Below are 24,911 nucleotides of genomic sequence, written 5' to 3'. Positions count from 1 at the left end.
TGCAGAATTTGGAATAGAGTGAAGGAAAAATACAACCCCAAAATGTGCGCTGTCGTCGGCATTGTTTGTCGATGCCTCCTTCTTTGCGGCGATCTTCCTTTGCATTCCATCAAAGAAAACATTGAGAGGGTAATGATAATAATAAAGTAGTTGTATCTTCATGCAGCGCCTCGCAATCGTGTGCCTTGATCGTTTGCAAAGAAAACATTGAGAGGGTAATGATAACAATAAAAGAAAGTTAGCAAAATTTTTCTCGCCCTTTTTTCTTTTTTTTTTTGAAAGACGTAAAAGCAAATATATGATAACAGGTAATAATAAGGTGATGAAAGTTCATGAAGTATTGATGTAGAAAAAGGATATTCGAAAAGAATGCATCCGTGATGAGGTCTTCACATAGTAACTCAAGGACTACTTATTCCAAGCTGGGCCTTTCACGTCCACGGTGGCATTTTCTTCTTCTCTCGTTCTTCCAGAATCTTGACTGTTTTAATCCGGACCTTTTCTCGATTGATGTTTATTATGATTTCCTCTTTGTGCACATTACCAATCATTTTTTAATATATCTGCATAAATATCAGCAGAGCCTATTAAGAGTCTCATCTCATGAATGCGATATTCCATTTTTTCCTTGATTCTTGAAGAAACTACTTCAACTTTTTACCAAAGTTCATCCAAACGAAATATCAATTCTAAAGCAGTTACAAAGAGAAATGAGTACCTTGCAAGCAGAATCAAATCCAAAACTTGTGGTGACCTCTTTGCATTTGAGATCACCATCAATAGTTTTGGGCAACCAATCACTCGGGTTCAAATTCTTACTCCTAATTTGAAAACAACAGATAGAAGGGGAATATAAATAACAGAGTCTTGCACACACAAAAAATGGTACCCTATAGTAATTAATTACTCAACCTTATATTTCTGCAATAAAAATAACATATAATAGCTTATCTATGACAATGAAAGTAAGAAAGAGAGAGCAAAAAGGAGGGAGGCAATAAACAAATTTCATAGTTTTGAAAAATACATAAAGTTTTCAGCGAGGAGACAGGCATTTGTGTTGGAATCATCTCCACCAATTGACAAGGCCATCCAAATCAAGCTTCTTAGCAGTTTCTTCAGCTTGCTTAAACTGGAAATAGAAACGAACAGTCAATTAATGCATTGACTACAACCAAGACGTCTCAAAATGAAAATTCTGGAAAGAAAGAATTTCACCTGATCTAGTGTTTCAATCTTATCCCTCCCACTGCATATCATATCAAAACCACCCTGATAAAACAAAAATTCATTTAAATCAAGAATTGCATTCAAATGGCAATCACTTCGCATCGAGACCACACATATTCACACTAACAATTCTAACAACTGAAAGCTAGAAATCTCTTCAAGAAAATTAACCTGATTGCGATATGGGTAGATAAATTATGCAGTCAGTTCTACATATTTACCTTTCATGATCCTGTAGGACACCCTTGAAACCATACAACGTGCTTCCTTTTACTCACCTGTAAGAAATCTTCACCAAAATCATAGAAGCTGCTAATTAGCCACAACTTGAACAAAAAAGCAAACATTTATTCTTGATTTATAAATGTGGACACAATGAGACCCTACCAAATAGTCCAGAAATCACATTATGCCCTCCCAGTGCTTGGCCACCAAACTAGACAACTCCGATCTTCAATTTCTTATTCACCTGCACCGAACTGGAATCACTTGGCACCAACATTGCCGACTGTTGGCCGAAAAGATCAGGAAACAGCTTTGTGATATCATCTGCATGCACATATAACACAATTCAAACACTCTAAAACCTTAAGAAGTGGCAACTGGCCTCAAACGCATTCAGTAAAACTCAAGTTCCAAACAAAAGCGAGATTTACAATCATAAGCAAAACATAGTAAAAGAACAAACAAAACTCAATGCATGTCACTACTCTTCCTTTGAGACATCAATCAACTCAGTTACCAAACAGAGTAAAAAAAAAAACACGTTATGAAGGCTAAAAACTCCAAAACAAGAAGAGAATGTAAATGATCTATGGATAATAAACACCCGGATTGTCAGCGGCAGAGCTAGGAGGGCCATCGAGGATTTTGAAGGGGTTTTTGGGAATAGAGGGAAAAGGGAGAGGTTGATCGATACAGTGGGCTTGGACTTCGATATACACAGTAGAAACAAGGCCGATCTCCGACGGAGAAGATGCAATGACGAGGGAAACATCGGCATTGGCGATGAAAGGCGGAGACATTGGTAGGAGAGAAATGAAGATGAAAATGGGGAGATAGGTAGAGAAATGAAAGATTGAATCAATGAAAGAAGTGGAAAATTGAGTGTTCGACAAGGTCGAGAAGATGAAGGACTTGACTAGAATAAGAGGAAGGAGCTTGTGGACAAAATGGATAACACTCTAAGAAGGGATTTTGATGCTCCAAAAGCTCCATATGAGTCCCTGATGTGAGGATTTGGCCAGCAAGAGACTAAAATTTTTATGGCTAAAACAACGAGAGAGAGAGAGAGAGAGGGTTTCAATGAAACGAAATTTTTCATTGAAAAAATGAAAAGAGATATTTGGTCTCCAAGCGAATGTAACAATTTAGTCTACTTTAAAACACATTTGGTCTCCACGAAATTAATCAATTGGCATACAGATAAAGACCTCCACCAACATTTGATGAAAACCCAACCTTAGCAAAAAGAAAAGGCTTAAAACATAAATCCCAACCAAAAACACCTGGAGACTCTAGTGGAAAAGGGACAACCAAGGTAAATGTTTAGAACTCGGCTATGCTACACAAAACTTGCCAATTCAGGCCTAAGACATATGGGAGGTTTTTTGCAAGACCTGGAAGGCATTAATAGTTCCCAAAGAACCAACCAAGAAAATAAATGAACTTTCTATGGGATTTTTAGTTTTCACCAAGAAGTGAGAACGTAAGAATAGCAAAACAAATAAATAGGCACTTGAGCTAAATTTTACAAAGACTAATTCAAGTGTGACATAATATTTGACAAAGACTAATTCAAATATTTTTTAAAACAAGGATAAAATAAAGAGCTAGATTTTAAGATAGAAAAAGCAAGATTTAGAGTTAATATGTGACTAAATCACTCAAATTTAATAGCCTGAAGGTAAAAGACTACTACAACTTTTTCATACCTTTTAGTGTGTTCTTCTACTCCGTAACTTGAATTATGGACAAAAATGAAGTGATTCAGCCTAGCAAAAAAGTACATGATTAACTAACAAATACAACAGTCGTAACAATTTTTTATATTGTTTAAACTAACATCCACACTAATGATACACACACGCAACACTAAGGACCAAGTTACTTTACTAATATTTCAATATTTTAGCTTTAATGACATTTAGCTATAAACTAAATAATAATACTTGAAGTATCAAATTTTAACAAAGGGCAAACAAAAAGAGAGAGAAATAGAAGAAAGGAGTATCAATGGAAATGAGATGAAGAAAACAGAAAAACAAAAAGATATTGAGATACAATCATATGAATGGAGAAAATTAAGCAAGAGATGGAGAAGATAGACGGAGAAACAGAGATAAAAAAAAGAAAGAAAAAGGAGAAAGAAGAAAAGGATAAAGAAAGACAAGAAGAAAGAAATCAAGTGAAATACCATAAGATGGAGAGAGAAAGAACTAGCCCTTCGTTTCGCCAACAAAGAAGTCATCTTTGACGATTTCTCATTCCTTCTTTGCCGAGCCGCCTCTCTTCGCCATTCGAAGTACTACCTCTACCTTCCCTTTCGAGAACATACCCAGGAGCCCTCCTTTTCCAATAATTAAAAGAAATACCATAAAGCTTCGTCTATGATTTTGCCGGCCGGCCCTTTACAAGACAATACTAAGCAAAAAGAGGATACAAGAAAGAAGAAACAAAAGTGTGTTACCTATCATCATGTAATGAACTTACATATAGTAACAACAAAACAGCAGACTAACAAGAAGAAAGATCTGAGTCATTGGAGCTTTCCTGTCCAAGTAGAAACAGTAAATCAACTGGATCAGATGGAAAAAATGATACAAGTTCTCTAATGCCAGTGAAATCATTTCCAAAGATGACATCCACCGGAGAACTGAGCATTAGATACACTCTCCATTTCATCTTTTCATATAGAAATGAGCCTAGACATCTAAAAGAGAAACTCAAACAACAAGCAGATAGAAGTGTGTTTGCAAAATCTATGGTCCTGATGTCAGGATTTTGGAGCAAAATCGAATGAAAAGTTTCAAATACCCCCAAAACAAGTTCCTCTTCAGTTACATTGATAGTTGCTAAAAGCCAAGGTAGTGTGTTGTACATACATCAAGAGCACAATTTTTCATTTCTTTGGTGATATAGTTGTCCATGACAGTATTGACTTGAATATATATATAGAACTCCTTGAGAAGGTATAAAGAATGTAAAAGTTGACCTGGTTGTGTTTCGAATGTACTAAGACGAAATAAAACTACATGTTCTAATACTTCTTGAATTGATGTTGCTAGATGTGGCACCCTATGAGATGGAGACTTCATAATCGTGACCAGGATTGCACGGGTTGTTGCAAATGTGTCTGAATGTATGCCCATCTCCCCAGTCACATTCTTACGGAGCATACTCGTCAAAATAAGAACTAGTTCTTCAATACGAGATACAACCACTACTCCAGGACACTGAGAAATGCATTTCAAAATGAGACCAAGTGTTTGGCTGTGAATTGGATGGAAAGGAACTTTAGCAACATGACCCAACACTAGAATTAGTGTTGCAAATCCGACCGCAAGCCTTTGATTGAAGGGCAATTCAGCTCTTGAAAGAAGATCAAGGGCCTGAAGACGCAAGCCCTTGTTAAGGGATCCTTACCTTCAGCAATGTGCAACTCATTTCATTATCCTAGAATTCGAAGTTTCTGGCATATGAACTATTTTGAAAAAAGAATGTGTAGTTTTCATGTATTTAACAGCACAAAAATAGCTAGATATCTATGACCTTGACTAGTTTTCATGTATTTACCAACACAAAAATAGCTAGATATCTACGACCTTACTTGAACAGGAACTATTTTATAGGTTGTACATATGTGTCCTTGAATTCTAAAAAAAATCGCTAGATGTCTTTATCTCTGACAGATTATGCTTGTTCAAGAATTTTCAAGACTACGATTAGGATTTGTTTCATAGGTTGTACATCTGTGTCCTTTCGATCTAAAAAAAATAGCTAGATATCTTTATCCCTGACAGATTATGCTTGTTCAGAATTTTCAGGACTACGATTGCTCACCTGAAAATCGTAATATCTCAAATACATAATCCACTATATTTTCTTCAACCAATAGTTGGTTTGGCTTGATGGAAGTGCCCTCTGAGGATAGATAACTAATTATTAGCTCCACAGTGTTAAGTTGGAGATCTTAGTCTGACGAAAGCAGAGGACCTTTGATAGAAACTTAAGAGTTGATATGCCATTGCAAAATTTTAGTCATTCAGGGCAGCGTTTGTTAATTTATTGGAAAAGAAGTCGATTAAAATCTTTGGATAAGTGATCTTATCTTGTTTACGGGATTGACTAATCATAATTTAGAAACTTAGAGTTGAGCTAAGAAGTCGGGTAGATGAAAAGTCATCTGGGTATATCTTTTGGGGGTAGAATATCGAATTGAAACCTATAACCATACTGTAGATGCGCAGCTATGTGGTTGAGCTGAATTTTGTAAAATGGTTCTTCAAGTCTGGAAAAAACTTGCACATGAACAAAATGTTTTGAGTTGCATTTTCTTTTAGCTTTTGCTTTCTTTCTTCAATATCCTGGCAAGCAACTTTGTTGGTGGAATGGCATATCCTAAGTCCGAGCTCAAATAGGTCGATTTATCTTGTTGCTTTGGAATTTCAAATTTTTTATTCATTTTGGGCCACTACTCTAATTGGGATTTAAGTAGTGAATAAACTTAATTTCTACTCCTTCCATAGAGTGTTTGAAAATTTTCTGTTATCGGCCTTGCCACAAGATGGTCATGGATCTTTCTATGGGGTTTTCATATTTTAGTTCATTTTATGCTGTTCTTGTACTGATAAAATTAATTTCTTTTGGGGCTGCTTAGTTATGATAAGCAGAGAGATTTATAATTTTTAATAAAGCTATGAGTTTACTACATTTAGAAAGGACTAATGCAGCTTTATTGTGTTTCAGGTTGGGCCTTGTTGCAACCATTAAGGTATGCAGTTTTCCATCCATTATGACATAATACCACGAGTATCCATTTCTTGTATTTTCTCAAAGCATTCAAGTTATTTGTCAGTATAGAATGATCATGTAGTATTCTCAAGGTTGGAAATAATTATGTTGCATAGCTTTTTTTTTAAACATTTATTCTAGTAGTGATGCACAATGAATGAATGAACATGAATAGTTAGATACAAATCAATACACATCAGATAAAAGAAGATGAGTATACAAATCAATACATCATTTTCAGTTTTCCATCCATTATGACATAGCTTTTCATAGCTTTTTTTTTAAAACATTTATTCTGGTAGTTGTCAGTATACAAATCAATACACATCAGATAAAAGAAGATGAAAAATGAGAAACTGGGCTTCATTTGTACGCAAATGCAAACATTCAAAAATATCACCCAAACTCATGCACCACCAGCTACAAATTATAAACCAGAAAGAAGATTTAGCCATCATGTTCGGTCTAGGAAACACAAAAAAAAGTGGTTTTGAAGAAGTTGACAAACCTACATAGTTCAATCGGACATCATCATTTTGAGTCTTCATGAGCGCCTCCAGAGATAGAAACAGAAGTTCTGGGCAAAATGCAGAGAGAATATCATTTTCAGTGCTATGGTTAGATGCATATTGAATTGTGGTCAATTTATATAGAACAAAGAGGATCTCTCCCCGTATCTCCTTGCTGCATATGAAGAGTAATTCAGAACTTGTCATAAAAAATGCATATGCGCAGTACAAAATAATTTGCTTCTTTCGAATTATTCAGTTTATCACCTTGGTAATTCAAGGCCTGGCACGAGATTTGACACGAGGCCATCGTTGTTCTTAATTTGGCCATGGAAATTTGTTGTCCGATAGTTTAAAGCTGTACAGATTTCTGAAGAAGCTGTACAGAAATCTGAAGAGTTTGATATTAGGTAATGTTTGTTTCCTTTGGTTGTTGTAGCATTATGAATTTATTGCTGTAACTTTCCTTTTCATTGTCATTTGTTTGGCTGGTTCGTTAAGTGTCCACTAAACTCTGAGAAAGTGGTCTGGCAGTAGTAGCCAATTTTTTACTCCTCCCCGAAATTTTTAAAAAAAAAAAAAAAGTAAAAAACAAAACGAAGAAAAAACATGTGTAATTGGTTTCCTGCCTGTTGAAGTGAAATCAGTCTCTTATTAACACTACAGGCAGACCTAAGCATTCTATAACAATGAAGCTAAAAGGAACAAATGGAAAAAGAAAAAAAATCACACTCCTTTGACAACGAAATACGCACGAATCTAGAACAGTAGAACAAACAAGATTACCATATTATACACCTGACGGCGGCTCCAAGACAACGCGCCAGAAGAAAGCCGATCCGAAACTCTGGCGATAAAGTCGTCGCAAAGAGATCCATCACCGTTAACTTCAGTAACATCGACGAACAAGATCAGTGACTTGGCGAGCAATGGCGTCATCGTCGAAGGAGCAGAGTGCGGCGACGAAGGGAGCGACAATGAAATGAGAATGGAAAGTGAGGAAGGTCTGGCCCTGTAACGGCGACGAAAGGAGCGACAATGGGAGAGAGGGGATCGGAGTAGGGTTTCAAAATTTTGGAGGAAGTACAACGTCTGAGGAGTAGGGTTTCAAAATTTTGGCCCGTTGAGTTTTGCTAATAAATAACAAACACTCTCCAGCTGGAAATTATTTTTTAAATATTTATTTATTTTTATCAAATTTATTGTCACTTTTATCAGCTTTTTTACTTTTTATTTTTTTGTTAGGAGAAAGCAGAGATTCAAATGGGGCTTGTCTGTGTTTTTATAGGAAGGAGAGAGAAAGAAAGAGAGGTGGTTTCTGGGGTTTGCTGCTGCAGGGAATGAGTAAGGGAAGAAAAAGGCAAAGATGGAGGCGTCAAATTATTTATTATTCAACTAGGGATTCTTTTTAAATTATTTATTTAAATTTTGGAAACTTCAACTTATACTTATATGTATTTGTTTTTTTTATTTATTAATAATAATAAAGTATTTTTAATCCTTTCAAAATCACTCTTACGTTACTTTTACTATTAAGAGGCGGATGAGACCATAAGATTATAATTAACTATCTCTTGTTACAGTAAATACTATTTCAAAATAACTATCTCTTATTGGCAGCTAAAAGTAAAATAGTAGTTGTGAAAATATTAAAGATGAACTAAATAAATGAAGGTCTAATGATCCAATGATCGATATTACATCATTTCATCTATCGATTTTGTCCAACATTCTGAAGAATTTCTACTCATTGATATATTTTAAGGAAAAATACATATTTCTTTCCTCAATTTTGAAATAGTTTCAAAATGTTACATTTTTAGTCCTCAAGTTTTGAGTTTAGTTTTGAAATCCCTAACTAGGTTTCAAAATGTTACAATTTTACCACTGAGATTTAAGTTTTGTTTCGATTTGGTCTCTATATTTCAAGACTTATACTTTTAACCTCAATTTTTCATTAAATGCTCATTTTTAGTTATTGGCATTAATGTCTATTAATTAATTTAAAATAATTATGAAGTGAATTTAAAATTTAATACAGATAAAGATTAAACTTAACTAATTGTAATTCTTTGTATTCTTTTAAATTAAGTAATAAACATTAACACCAAATACAAAAAGTAAGTAGCTAGTAAAAAATCGAGGTTAAAAATGTAAATCTTGAAACGTATGGATCAAATAAAAACAAATTTCAAATCTCAAGAGTAAAATCGTTACATTTTGAAACCTAAATCAAACACTGTCCAGCTTTCTTGCCGCTCTCTCCACTCTCGCTCTCAAATTTTCTCTTCCGTCTCGCTCTCTCCAGCTTTCTCGCTCTCGCTCTCGCTCGCTCTCGCATGCTCTCGCTCCCGCTCGCTGCTTAAGGCTTTTCACGTAAGGGCTCTCGCTCCCGCTCCCGCCCGCTCGCGCTCGCTCGCTTAAGGCTTTTCATCGTAACGGCTCCCGCTCCCGCTCGCTCCCGCTCTCGCTCTCGCTCCCGCTCCCGCTCGCTCTCGCTCTCGCTCCAGGTCTCGCTAAGTAGCCCTCTAACTTTCTCGCTACAATTCTCGCTCTCTCCAATTTTCCTTCAATCTCGCTCTCTGTACTCTCGCCAGCCTCGCTCGCTGGGTTTCTCGCTCTCCAATTCTTCAAATGCAAGGATTGCACAACTTTTATTCTAAAGATTTAGATTTAGCGATATTTTAATTCATAAATTTTCAAATCGACATTTTAACTCATAATCATAATGTTTGAATTTAATAGCATTTTAGTGACTTGTAAGGTTTTCAGTATCAGTGTGGCTAATGAGAGCTAACGTGGCAATTTATTTTTAGATTTAAATTCTATTTTGGTCCTTAAGCTTTGTATCTTGTTTTATTTTTATCTTTAAACTTTCAAAAACATTCATTCTAGTTCATTTAATTTGGTCTCTACTATTAAAATTCTATTAACTCTTAAATAGAATAGTGAGATGACTTGTATTTTTTGATAATTATGTTACCAAATAAGTTAGTCATGCGAAAAAAATCTAGGGGTTCACATTTGAATTAGGTGGTAAAACGATTTTATAAGGCTTCAAAAGTCATTTTGGGTTCGAGATTTTGGAAGTTTCACTATTTGAACGCGTTGGTCATTGACATTTTACTTTACATCCATATTGCTCAACCCATGTTGAATGTAATTTCATCTTTAAATAAAATTAATCCTTAAATGTTAACATAATATTAACTCCAATGACCATAATGAACACTTTATAAAAGTTCATGGACAAAAACAAATGTTCTTTAAAGTTTAGGACCAAAGTAGAACAAGGTTAAAAGTTTCGGGACCAAAATAGTACTTACAACTTATTTTATTAAGAAATTAAAAAAAAAAATCATAAAATATAATTTATTTTTTTATTCTTTCCCCTTCTCCATCCATAGTTGGTCACCGTTGTAGTCTTCATCGCCCCCTTTTTTCTTTTATCTTATTATTTTCTTCTTCTTTTTCACCTTCATCGTCTTTCTCCCCTTCTTCCAAAATTTAATATTATTAAAAAAAAAATAAAAATTAAATGCTAAAAATGGGAAAGTAGGAGAAAGGTGAAGAAAGAAAGGAATAAAATGAAAGAAAAGAAGAGGAAAAAATAGAACAAAGAGAGTATTATGATGTATTGTATGTAAATTGAAGAAATTTTGAAACCGAATTAATTCGGTTCGGTTCGATTTCACTTTCGAAAACCGAATTTGAAATGGAATTGAACCGTTTTTAACTATTCATGTATATTGGATGTTAGTTTTGCGTAGTTTATAGGTCAATCTATTCATGTTTATTGTGTCACATGTGCATGAACCTAAGCTATTTATTAAGTATTTTATGTGGGAAGTTTTTCAAATCATTATTCGATTCATAATTATTTGATTTTTGAAACTTCGTATATAAACTCTATTTCCACACATGAATTTCTATGTTTTGTTATCTATTTTTAATCATGTGTTTTAAAAAACTAAGAAATTTTTTAAAACTAAAAATAAATGGTTTTCATAAATGCGATTTTGTCCCCACCCGCCCTATAGATATCTCCAGATGAAACCCATAATAGAGAATTAGGAAGAAACAAACATAAATTTAAAAAAAATGTGAAAACGAAATCATTATCCAAAGAGGTTTAAATAATTAAAATAAAAATTTATAATATTTTATCAAGTTAATTTTTTTCCTAAAAAATCAATTAATGACTAAGAAGATAAAATACTATTATAGTACTTATTCTATTTTATTAAAGGTATATTTCAAATGTTACACATTTAGCTTATAAACTTTCGATAACTTTTTAAACTTAATTATTGTCACTTTTATCAAATTTGGTAAAATAAAAACAAAAATTTTCATAGAAAAATACACGTTATAAATACTAAAATTAAAATGAAATTTTGGAAAAATAAATGTGTGGTATATTTCCAAGGAAAGTGTTGTCCACGCGGGAGCCAAAGCGCGTAGATAAGGTTTATCTCAGCTTTGGATTAAGACGGTTGCTTGCGAAAAGACCAATAATTCGCTTTAAAATCACTTTTGGTATTTAAACTACGGTAAAACTAATAATTCGCCTTACATTCAATTTAATTTATGTATTTGAAAATCTATAACAATCAGTCTTTATTTTGAAATCAAATTATATTAAGGCTCGACAAAATTCATCTACATGGATAGATCAATATACTAATTAGACATCCAATATGTTTATAAACTATAAAATCAAAATTGTTAAATAATAAAAACTAGCATTAATTTGGATAGAATATTCTTTTATGACGTATATATTAAATTGTTACAAAAATTAAAAGTATGTGAACTAAAATATTACAAAATAGAGAGATATAAAGAATCTTTATTACCATTGCTTTGGCTTTATAAAATGACCAAACTGTTCTCATTCTTCAATACATAATCAAAAAATTACCATACGAATTATGGAAGAAAACAATGTGTTTTGCTTTCCTTCTCAATTTGATAACACTCAAACTCAACAACAATTTCATAATCACAATTCTATTTCCCCTCAAAACTCTGTCAGCAATCTATTTTATCTACAATATTACGATATTAATATATATTTGAGAAAGCAAATAATTTTATCTACATTTGCAAGTTATATTACAATATAAATAAAACTAATAAATTTAATGGATTAAACGATGAAGTGACAAGATGAGGACCTAAGTGGAAACTAACCCATCTGATGATTAGCGGGTCATGCAGTCAGTAGGGCCAGAGTCGCATCCAACATCAACCATTAGCATAACCATAAGATTAGACTGGAAGCATAACTTACACCTAATTAAAACTTGATTTTAACGTAATCGTGAACAAACATAATGCATGGGCTCCCTGGTAGAGAAACGTGTTCTAAACATGTAATGCAATATAACAATTAACATAACCATGCAACATAATAAAGGTACACTACCATAGAACGTTTGCCCTTACGTCATCATTCTTTGTTTGTATTCAATTTTAGGGTTTTTTCTCTCCCACTTTCTCGCTCCCGCTCGCCCTTGATAAAAATTTCCAATTTCCAATTTATTATATATTTTTTTAATTTTTTTTCCTTCTAAATTTCCACCCCTTTAAATAAAATTTCATCCTGCTTATTATTTGACATTTAATTTCCTGTATGCGTACAAATCTGGGTCGTTACAATTTTTCTATAGGTTATTTATTTAGTTTCCAAAATCATAAATTTTGAATATTAAAAATATGTCTAAATAGAAGTTTCGAATCTCTAATTTTTTAGTTAATAGTATATATTTTATGTCTTGTCTAAATAATCCTCATTATTGAATTAACTAACATATATATGATCATTAATTTGATAATATTATTTATATTAACATTTAAAAAAAATATATTATATTAAACTTATTGCTTATGTGACAGTAAAAATAATGAAAACAAACTTTCGGAAGACAAGAAGAAACTTTAATTGGATTTAAGGTGCTTTTTATTCCCTCCATTAACCTCATATTAACTATTTCACTCATATTTAGCTTCGTTGTTGAAATTTTAGTAATTTAATTAATTTTTAAGTGGGTAAAATTTAAAAATAAGTCATTTGAGAAAAAAATTAGAGTATTTGACAATCACTCAAAATAGCTTTTTAAATCCTTTCAAAGTATATATTAAACAATTTCTTTTATTAAAAAATATATTTTAAATAAAAATGACTTTTCTGGAAAATATTTTTTTCTTTGGTTAATCAAAGCATCTCTAATTTGTGTAATAGATATTTATATTATTTTTTTTAAAAAAAATATATCTTTGGTCAATAAGTTTTAAGTTTAGTATTTATTTGGTTCCAAAGTTTAGAGATGTTACACTTTTCATTCTTGATTTTTTAGTTTGATTTGAATTTAATCCCAAATATTACAATTCTACCATCTAGGTTTGAGTTTTATTTCAATTTAGTTACTATGTTTTAAGATTTACAATTTTAATATCAATTTTTTTACAAATGATTCGCTTTCAATCTTTAGTATTAATTGTATATGAATTAATTTACAATTATACTTTATAATTATTTTAAATAAAATAATAGATATTCACATCAAAAATTAAAAGTGAGTATTTAGTAAAAATTTTAGGTTAAAAATTTAAATTTCGAAACATTATGACCATATTGGGGAAAAAAAGAACTCAACTTGAAAGTGTAACCTAGAAACTAAATGAAAAGTAGAGCCAAATTTAAAAACAAAATAAAATAATTTTTTTTTCTCTTATTTATTTATTTATAGTAATATCTTGTAAGAAGGTGAAAAAAGAGAGAGAAAAGAGGAAAGCTTATTGAGGTGGCTGCAAAATTGAAGATAATTCTTAGAAACTGACTGCGGGCAGCACCATCTAGCCGGTCAGTGATCGTAATGCAAACAGCAGAAATTTGACCGTTATGTTTGAAAATATGTCAAGTCAACAATCTTGTTCTTACTAGTCATTCTCCTTCATCTCACAATTTTATTTTATTTTATTTTATTTTTGGAAGGTATTGTAATTAATTAAAGTGTGGAGTGGGGAATCGAACCTCAGACTTCGAGATCGATAGTACAAGCACTATGTCAACGCTCTTGTTGATTTCACAATTTTATTTTATCTTTTTCTATTTCAAATAAATAAAAGAAATTCCATTTTGATTGGTATGATAATTAAGAACATGTTTGGTCACTGAAGTTGGTCGTTGAAGGTGGTCGCCAGAGTTGAGCAATGAGACATCAGTAGTGACGAGAACTGAGTGTACTATTGGTAGACATGGTATAAAATGTCGGTGACATACGATGTTAGCCTCCCAAACAATGAATTGAGTTCATATCTCAACTCATCTCATCTCACCTCTCCACCCCAAACACTCTCTTTTATTATCAACTAATATTTAATGGATAGCTATTAAATGATTATTTAAATTAGAATCCAATTTCTATAGGTTAGATGTTCAATCTTGCCACTACAATACAATACTTTTTATCTTTATTCGATAGTGATTTTGTTGAGTTGTCATGACCAACCAATATGCATTACCTTTGACTTATATAAAGTAGGTTAAAATACCTTTTCAAACAGAAAAAAAAAAAAAAAAAACCTAGGTTAAAATATCATATTGATTTTTATACTCTGTATTCGGTTTCATTTGATTTAATTTTAATCTATTTAATTTTCATTAATCTTGAGTTTAGTATTTCAAATGTTATTTTTTAAATTATGAATGGTTGAATAATAATAATAATTTTCGAATAAGAAAATACACTATGCAATTTTGATTTATTTAGGTAATAGGTAATAGGTAAGGTATCAATTTTTGGATTTGTTTCTTATATGCGGGTCTTAGCAAAAAAGGATTAAGTTATTTCGGTAAATACATTCAACCAACTCCAATCCTTTTACCCATTAACATATTTTCAATGGAATGTTAATATGGATATTTTTTTCTTAGTGAATAGAGGTTAAAATTTGACATTTAAAAGTACATAAATCAAAATTAAATGACATCCGAAATATAATAATCAAAGTAATATTTTAACTAATAAACTTGACAAAGCCATAAAAAAAATTTCATGTACATCTAATCAAAACAAAGTTAAAATTTAGGTCAGTTGTAATTATATAAATTCTCTCTTGATCTTCGGAACTTCGAATGACACAAACTTTGAAAAGTCTCATTTTAATAGAGATGTAACTTAGTCAAATTTACTTGTCATTATTTTGCCTAAAATTCATAGCTCAATTTAATATACAGTGAGAATTCATTGACATACTAATGATGTAAAATTCGACAACCAAACATTCCTTTTATGCATTGCATATGGTCAAACATAACAGTAGACTTTTTTCCCTTCCTATTAAAACTTTATTATGTACTACTTTTGAATTAATTATTCAATTTCTTCAATGGCTTAAAACCTTTTCAAATTTTAGATTTTTCTCGATTTATTAGCAATTGTTTCATTTTATATCGAGAGAGCGTAATTTTTATGTCGGTCCTTCTTTTATTAATTCTTATCTAACATTTATGTTAGATGATATAAGATTAAATTTACCTTCACTTACAAATTTAAGCTTTTGAGTCAATCGGTGATTTAAGATGATATTAGAATAGATTTTATCATATTAAATAAGATTAATTTAATTTATGATTAAATTCTAATTTGTTAAACACCATTTGTCGAAAGTGCATTTATCGAAAATTTGGAAGTGTTGTGCTATAAATAAATGAATCGTAATTCAGTTGACATAAGCTTTTACTAATCAATTTTGAAGTTAGAGGTTCGATTTCCTTATTCCACATATGGTAGAAAAAAATGAGAACAGAATAAATCAAATATTTTTAATACGTTCATCTATCAAATTTTTCTTCCCATAATAATTTTATAGAATACATATTTGATTGTTCATGAATGTTATTTTTTCTGGAGTATTTACCAAAATACGAAGTGCACATAATTAAGTGGTAATTGACATGTATGAACCTTTTGTAACAACCCAAATTTGTACGCATACACTACAAGAAATTAAATGTCAAATGTTAAGCAGGACGAAATTTTATTTAAATGGGTGGTAAATGTAATACCCTAACCCTAATTTAGAAAGCAGGAAAACAAATAAAATATATAATTAAGAATGAAAAATATATAAACTTAATAGGAAAATCGGGTGAAAATTTAGAATTGGAAAAAAACAAGAAATTTATTAATTATCCAAAAATAATGAATAAGGGGCAGAATCAGGGAGGATTAATTAGAAATTGGACGCTATCTAATTCAGGAGACAAAGGGCCGTAGATAACTTTTTGTTTGGGCACTGCTCATTGGAAAAATTGGAGGAGAATTAATTGCCCATATACTCTTAAAATTTGAAAGAGTTAAAAAGGGGAAGTGGAATCCACAAGCAGTGATGAAGGCAACCAACGCGTGAAAACTAGCGAGATTTGAGAGAAAATTGAAGAGAGCGAAAGTGGAGAGAGCGAGATTGGAGAGAAAATTGGAGAAAGCGAGAGTGGAGAGAAAATTGGAGAGAGCGAGATTCTCAGCGAGACAATGGGAGAGAGTAGGAGCCACGAGAGCGAGAGCGAGAGCCACGAGAGCCAAACCAGCGAGAGCGAGAGCTAGAAAGTCACAAGATCCAAACCAACGAGAAAGTTAGAGAGAGCGAGATTATGAGAATAGAAAGAGCAAGATTTGGACAGAAGCGGGGATTATGGGTTGAATTTGGCCACGATCTTATAGATTATACATGGAAAACCCAAAATGGAATACAAACAAAGGTGGATGACGTAAGGGCAAACGTTAGCCAAAATTAGGTGTCTTATTAAGAGAAATTCTTAAACCTAAGTAATTTTAAAGAAGCCATGTGTAGGATGAGTTATCACACAGAGAAGAGCTGGAAACAACTATAATAGGAGGCTTTAGGCTGACAGTTAAACGGATTCTCAAACAAAACTTAGTAGTAAAAATCGTGTGAAAATGGTGAAGTAATTCTGTTAGTTAGAAGGAGGAAAAGCAAGGGAAGTGCTGCCTAAAATTTCCTTTTAAGAGGGAAAGCTCTACTGATTAAACCATAGGGAATAATAAGGAATAACTAGGATCGCAGTCAAAGTAAGTAGTTATCTCACCATCTTTTTAAGTGTTTCATGGTAGTGTACCTTTAATATGTTGCATAATTATGTTATTGTTATGTTGCATTACATGTTTAAAATACGTTTATCGACAAGGGACCCCATGCATTATGTTTGTTCATAAGATTAAATTTTAATTAGATAAAAGTTATGCTTTTAGGGCTAGCAGGGTATGTATGGTTGCACCCCTCTAGTCCAATCTTACTGTAACATCCTTCACCTTTTTATTTATTTATTAATAATGTAAAACTTTTCCCTTTTCAGTAATTGTCCTTAGTTGAAGGACATGTTTGGAATTCTGAATTTAAAGTATAAATGCGAGGATTTAAATGTTGTCGTGGAATTTATTAAAAAATTATTCAATTTGAAAAGTTATGGCAGGAATTAATTATTTTTGGAAAAAGGAAAAGAATTAAATAGTATAAAGTGGGTTAAGAAAAGGATCTAATTAGAGTTATACTATTTTCCTTTTATTATTATTAGTATATTTTTTTAAAATAAAAAGGACCCCCCCCCCCCCACCACCTTCCCTCACTCATGCGAGCCCCTCCTCCGTTTTCTTCTTCCTTGCCGCACACCCAGCCGCTACACCCTCAGTCGTCGTGCACCTCCAACTGACCACCATTCATCGACCTAGAAGCGTCGCACGTCCGCTTTCAACCGGTTGCACCACTGGATCTAGCCCCCGCGTGTCACCAGTCACCCAGCCATCGACCTCCCCCCAACTACGTTGCTCGCCATTCGTGGGTTTCGACCGACCAGATCCCACAAGTCAGACCACGCCGCTCGCCGTCGCGTCGTCCCTTTCAGCCATTCGTTCCGTCCGCGAGCAACTAGAAGCTCTCCAGCCGCTGCCGTGAGCCTCCGTCCAGCTGGGCCGCTCGTCCAAATTCCCTCCAGCCACGCGTCCGCCGCCCCAGCCTCACCACTGTCGGTCGCCATCGTCCCTGCACGTCGGGTTCGCTTTGGTCTTTGTCGGAATCTTGGATTAAGGGTAAGTGTAAATTGTTTTGATTGGATTCCTTGAGGATTTTGAGTAGTCACTAGAATTTGGCCTTGAATTGTTGGTACACGTCATGTTTTGAATATAGGGAAAAATTTTAGGTTGCTGAAGTTGTCGTCCAGCCGAGTAAAGGGGTAGTCGACGAATCTTGGTGAAGAGTAAGGCTCTAAACTTATGTGGGTTGTTAAGCATGTTGTATGTTTATGAATTTCTCGATTTAAGTTTGACTGAACCATAGACTGCGGCCTAAAATAATTTGCCCCGATGTTGAGGTTTGGATCTTGAGGTTTCCTGGTGTCTTTGTTTTGGGTGATTTAAGTTTGATCCTGTGGGCTTTCGGTTTCGTTGGACAAGGAAGAGGTTGAGCTTGCTAGTTTCTAGAGTTTGCGAGTAAAGGTAAGTAATCTTACTACTGGAACTGCCCACGGGCCAGGCTTTAATTGTGTATGCTAGCATAATAAGCGTATGTTATGGTAAATGTTAGCATATTGATTGACAGTATGACCTGAATCAAAGTATGTTCTGGCATAGATTCTGATTTGTTTACATACACACCTAAGTGCTTGATCGTTAGTATGTGATAGTATGTGTTTTCATATATCGATGTCTGATCTGCTGGTGTTGAGGCATACTTGCATGTTGTGGATTTATGATATAAGTTATACATGGATGATGTATAATATGTTATTAAGAATTATGTGTATGTGATGAAGCCAAGGTATCAAGGATTTTTATGTATGTTTTAGAACTGTACAATGTTGAATCATAGCATGTTAAGACTGTGTGAATATCTTCATTGATTAGTTAGATGCTCACCAATTTTTGTTTCTTTCGGGATTCACGAGTTTGTGTTTCCTTCGGGATTCACTAGTTTGTGTCTCCTTCGGGATTCACCAGTTTGTGTTTCCTTCGAGATTCACCATTTTTGTGTTTCCTTCGGGATTCACCAGTTTTGTGTTTCCTTTGGGATTCATCAGTTTGTGTTTCCTTCGGGATTCACCAGTTTTGTGTTTCCTTCGGGATTCACCAGTTTTGTGAGCATACTTAACTACAATAAGATAGGACTCAGTCTCTCATCTATTACATGTATTTATGTGCCATGTGCGGGTATCTAGAGGACATAGATGCCTAGCCTGACCCCAGTGGTGGGGCTACTTACTGAGTATTTCATACTCATTCTTTCTTATGTTGATGTTTCAGGTAAGGGTAGAGATGCACCGGCGATGGCGCAGCGGAATTCATGATCGAGCCACTGGGACTAGTTTTTACGCTTCCGCAACATGAGATTTAGAGTTCTTTTCATGTTTCCCTTAAATGTTTAGTTTTGATGTTTGAAACTTATTATTAAGGATTGTTTTTTTTATATGTATTTATTAACCTTTATGATTTATGGGTACCCTATTATTGTTTTTAATAATGGCATTTAATAAATGTCTCTTGAACTTCTCTTGTTTTTAATTAGCATTTATTTCAAATAACTGAGCGTCGTTTTAAATTCTTTGCATGCATTTATTTTAGTAACGGCCTTACCTAGATCCTAGGGTTCGGGTCGTTACACTTACGTTTATGTTAATGGTTGATGTTGGATGCGACTCTGGCCCTACTGACTACATGACCCGCTAATCATCAGATGAGTTAGTTTCCGCCTAAGTCCTCATCTTTCTATCAGGGCGGAGAAATTTACGTTAGAAGCATAACCGACCACCACATGTTATTATATGTTTTCAGTCCCAATCATACGTTTTCAGGACATGTTGCATGTGATTGTGCATTTGGTCACTACCCTATGTGAGAAATACTTACTGGGTATATTATATACTCATCCTATTTTTATAGACTTTCTAGGTAAGGACACAGCATAGTGGCAGAACTGGATGTCGCTCAAATGGCCAACCATCAAACTCACTATTATAGGCACATACATTTTTGTATCACTACGCTAATGTTTTATGGATCCTGGTGTTTTGTAAAATAAACTTTTTATATAGTTTTCTACTTAATTAATAAAATCTTAGATATGTTCTTTTGAGATTTTTGCCAAAACTATCTCATGATAGAAAAGTCTAAGTATGCATGTCGTAGCGGTTGGACCATAATATGTAAGGAACCAGTCGTTACACCTTCAGATCTCCATCCCTCATATTTGTTGTACTAAAAAAATTGCAAAAAGTGTAAACAAATAGATATAAATTCTTTCATACAAATATATCGAACATGATTTTCTTAGAATAAAAAACAGGGTATGAAGATTACCTTGATTTTCTTAATATCGTTTATTTAATCATTCATTATTTGGTATACTCGTTGACTAAATTTTATCTATTAATAGTTTTAAGGAAAGGAGATTTTCAAAAAAAATTTAAAAAATAGGGAAACTATTTACACAAAATAATAAAATCTTAATATTCTTTATCTAGCATAGAGACTGACAGAAGTCTATCGGCATAGAAATCTATCTGTGTCTATCAATGTTTTTTTTTTTTACTTTTTCTGTAAATAGTTTGACATTTTTTCTATTTGGAAAATTTCTCAATAAAAAATTATTTTAGAATTTAACCTTTTTTTTTTTTTTAATACAACAACATGGGGGATTGAGAAACTTCCAACCTATAGGAATGTTTGAGTTTTTATTTTATAATATTTTATTTTTGATCATTTGCATGTTAGTAAAAAAAATAAATATTATAAATTTGTCCTTATAAATTAATAACTATTATGTTATGAATAATTTATTTTTATTACTATTGTTAATATAAACTCTGTTTGAAGAACTACTTTATAAAATAAATATTTAGTTAGTTATGTAGGATCTGTTTGCTTGTGGAAAAATGGTTTTTTTAAAAACTTATTTTTATTTAAACATCCTTCGTGAATATTTATTAAAAAAAACATTTAAAAAGTTATTTTAAATACTTATCAAACATTTATTTTTTTTTAAAATGACTTATTTTTTAAATTAAACACGTGAAAATATATTACAAACACACTTTAGTTTATTCTTATCATCAGCGTGAAGAAAATACATCAAAATTATCTCTCTGTTTAAATTTATGCAGTCAGTTCTACATATTTACATTTCATGATCCCTGTAGGACACCCTTGAAACCATACAACGTGCTTCCTTTTGCATGAACCTGTAGGAAATCTTCAACAAAATTATAGAATCTGCTAATTAGCCACAACTTGAACAGAAAACCAAACATTTATTCTTGATTTATAAATGTGGACACAATGAGACCCTACCAAATAGTCTAGAAATCACATTATGCCCTCTCAATGCTTGGCCACAAAACTAGACAACTCCAATCTTCAATTTCTTATTCATCTGCATCGAACTGGAATCACTTGGCACCAACATTGCCGACGGTTGGCCGAAAAGATCAGGAAACAGCTTTGTGATCTCATCTGCACGCACATATAACACACAACTCAAACACTCTAAAACCTTAAGAAGTAGCAACTGGCCTCAAACTCATTCTGTAAAACTCAAGTTCCAAACAAAAGCGAGATCTATAATCATAAGAAAAACACAGTAAAAGAATAAACAAAACTCAATGCATGTCACTACTCTTCCTTCGAGACATCAATCAACTCAGAGTTAGGAGGGCCATCGAGGATTTTGAAGGGGTTTTTGAGAATAGAGGGAAAAGGGTGAGGTTGATCGATACGGTGAGCTTGGACTTCACTATACACAGTAGAAACACGGCCGATCTCCGACGGAGAAGATGCAATGACGGGGGAAACATCGGCATTAGCGATGAAAGGTGGAGACATTGGTAGGAGAGAAATGAAAATGAAAATGGGGAGATAGGTAGAGAAATGAAAGATTGAATCAATGAAAGAAGTGGAAAATTGAGTGTTCGACAAGGTCAAGAAGATGAAGAAGGACTCGACTAGAATAAGAGGAAAGAGCTTGTGGATGAAATGGATAACACTCTAAGAAGGGATTTCGGTTCTTCAAAAGCTCCATATGAGTTCCTGATGTGAGGATTTGGCCAGCAAGAGACTAGAATTTTTATGGCTAAAACAACGAGAGAGAGAGAGGGTTTCAATGAAACGGAATTTTTCATTGAACAAATGAAAAGAGATATTTGGTCTCCAAGCGAATGTAACAAATTTAATCTACTTTAAAACACATTTGGTCTCCATGAAATTAATAAATTTGTATACAGATAAAGACCTCCACCAACATTTGATGAAAACCCAACCTTAGCAAAAAGAAAAGGCTTACAACAAATCCCAACCAAAAACACCTGGAGACTCTAGTGGAAAAGGGACAACCAAGGTAAATATTTAGAACTCGGCTATGCTCCACAAAACTTGCCACTTTAGGAGGTTTTTTGCAAGACATGGAAGGTATTAATAGTTCCCAAAGAACCAACCAAGAAAATAAATGAACTTTCGATGGGATTTTTAGTTTCCACCAAGAAGTGAGAACGTAAGAATAGCAAAACAAATAAATAGGCACTTCACAAGAGGACTGAGGACCCAGACGACTCAAAGAGAACTTTCATATAAACAAGAAAAGAATAAAAATGTACAAAATATTGAATGCAATATAACATGAAAATTGACTAATTTGAAAGTAAACAAGAAATTGAACAAAAAAAAAAATATAACAAAATGGTGTTTCCATATATTTTGTCTGTAACTGATTCAGGTGCAGTCTGCCCATTGCTATAAGTAAACTGAAAAGTCAATGCATTTAAGTCAGATAAACATAGATACATCATTGTTGTAGTTGTCATGGATTATAAGATAAAGATCATAATTTTCAACTAACATTTTGCAACAAAAGCATTATGCTTCATCAAAAGGTTGCATTTTTACCAATAATTTCATTTAATTAAATATAAAGGGCAGTGCAAAATATTTTTTTTTAAAAAAAATCACCTTAATACCCCAATCGTATTCAGGTCCACCTAGATTGTGTGACTTGCACTCATTATAAATCCTCCGTTGGCCTGTATAGAACCAAAAAAGATTATGCAAAAAGGCAAAGGAGCATGAGTATAAAATACAAAAAGTTAAAAGTGAATTTTTTTTATCCCCGCTTGACATATTTAATCAATTCCAATTCTGATTTGTCAGTTACTAACTTAGGATTTTAATTTGAGATTCTATTCTGGAGATGAAAATACCCACGAACTAAAATGTCATCTCTTTTTCTTTGTCCATGCCCTATAGAATCATAAATCACAATCCTAAACAACTAATCACTCAAAGAACCGATTAAAAGAGAAATAAAATAAGTCAAAAAATAAAGATCAGCTAGTTTCAAGAAATCAAGGAACAGAAAAATCATAAACTCAAGTGTGACATAATATTTGACAAAGACTAATTCAAATATTTTTTAAAACAATGATAAGATAAAGAGCTAGATTTTAAGATAGAAAAATATTCTAGGCAAGATTTAGAGTTAATATGTGACTAAATCACTCAAATTTAATAGCCTGAAGGTAAAAGACTACTACAACTTTTTCATACCTTTTAGTGTGTTCTTCTACTCCATAACTTGAATTGGGGACAAAAATAAAGTGATTCAACCTAGCAAAAAAGTACATGATGAACTAACCAAATACAACAGTCGTAACAATTTTTTATATTGTTTAAACTAACATCCACACTAATCGACACTAATGACCAAGTTACTTAACTAATATTTCAATATTTTAGCTTTAATGACATTTTGCTATAAACTAAATAATAATACATGAAGTATCAAATTTTAACAAAGGGCAAACAAAAAGAGAGAAAGAAATAGAAGAAAGGAGTATAAATGGAAATGAGATGAAGAAAACAGAAAAACAAAAAAAAGATATTGAGATACATATTCATATGAATGGAGGAAAATTAAGCAAGAGATGAGAAAATAAATCGAAACAGAGATAGAATAAGAAGATGAAGGAGAAGAAGGACAAGAAGAAAGAAATCAAGTGAAAGACCATAAGATGGAGAGAGAAACAACTAGCCCTTCGTTTCGCCAACAAAGAAGTCATCTTTGACGATTTCTCATTCCTTCTTTACCGAGCCGCCTCTCTTCGCCATTCGAAGTACTACCTCTGCCTTCCCTTTTGAGAACATACCCAGGAGCCCTCATTTTCCAATAATTAAAAGAAATACCATAAAGCTTCGTCTGTGATTTTGTCGGCCGACCCTTTACAAGACAATACTGAGCAAAAATATACACCAACAAAATAGACATTACAATGAACTTAACACATTCATAATAATTCATGTAAGAATGGAAACTACAAAGAAGTTAGATATCTCACTTCCAACTATGGAATTTGACCCGAGACTTAATTAAAATATCTTATCCAAATTCTGAAAAATAGGTTCGATTTTCATCAATTTGGTTGTGTAAGATACCTATATCCAGATCACCTGCTCCATTCTTCTTTTAGATTTGAACTTGCATAATCAATGGTAGGATTCTGATCTGACCTCCTCATATGACAAATAGAGCGGCGTGAATTGTAATATAAGACTGGGAAGGAGATTAAAGGAAACGACATTTACTCTAGAAAGAGATCATATTACCATCTAGTTCCACCATTGTCTTCTTGATCACGGGCTTGAACTTACTTGCCAAACGAATTCTACCTTTAGAAAGAGATCATCAAATGATAAATATTAAACTAGACTTCATGAAGATGTTCTATCAATCCAAAGCCTTTCAAAATTGTTAAGTGAAAAGATACTCCACTTTTACATGATGATACTCCACTTTTATCCTTGTTTTTCTGATCTTACATGCACATTGACTAGTCTTTATAGTATTGTGTTAGTAACTATTAAGTTATTTGGATACTCAAAAAAAGAAAAAAAAAAAAAACTTTTAAGTTTCATCAACTAGAAAATTGTTGTCTTTTTAATATAGATTGGAGAGTTTTTTTCTTCTTCCATTTTTTTTCTTCTAGTGAACTCCATTGTTCTCATTTTGGCTGGATAATTGATACTCTGTTTGTCATTTCCCTTCTTATTCCCCATAAAACATATTCTAGAAAAAAATTATTAACTTGTTATTCAAGAA

The 24,911-nt window shown here is 32.8% G+C and overlaps 1 long non-coding RNA gene across 17 annotated transcripts; it reads right to left on the bottom strand.

Annotated features, from left to right (window-relative positions):
- Positions 1-176: 176 nt before the first annotated feature.
- Positions 177-24,903, bottom strand: LOC150030953 (uncharacterized). Of its 17 annotated transcripts, none has more exons than XR_016526332.1 (11): positions 7,539-8,089; positions 7,020-7,143; positions 6,752-6,820; positions 3,920-4,002; positions 3,647-3,799; positions 3,165-3,224; positions 1,618-1,779; positions 1,452-1,519; positions 1,219-1,272; positions 719-1,132; positions 177-563 (listed from the first exon to the last, which is right to left on the bottom strand). It is a non-coding gene; the product is annotated as an uncharacterized LOC150030953 (long non-coding RNA). The 17 variants fall into 17 exon arrangements; XR_016526333.1 differs by having other exon boundaries at positions 6,756-6,820; XR_016526328.1 differs by lacking the exon at positions 3,920-4,002 and having other exon boundaries at positions 3,647-3,873; positions 6,756-6,927; positions 7,539-8,087.
- Between the last annotated feature and the right edge of the window lie 8 nt (positions 24,904-24,911).

This window comes from Benincasa hispida, unplaced genomic scaffold, assembly GCF_027475165.1.
Source record: "Benincasa hispida cultivar pf3 unplaced genomic scaffold, pf3_genome.v1.1 HicScf1555, whole genome shotgun sequence".
NCBI lineage: Eukaryota > Viridiplantae > Streptophyta > Magnoliopsida > Cucurbitales > Cucurbitaceae > Benincasa > Benincasa hispida.
This window is presented reverse-complemented; position numbering and strand designations above follow the sequence as displayed.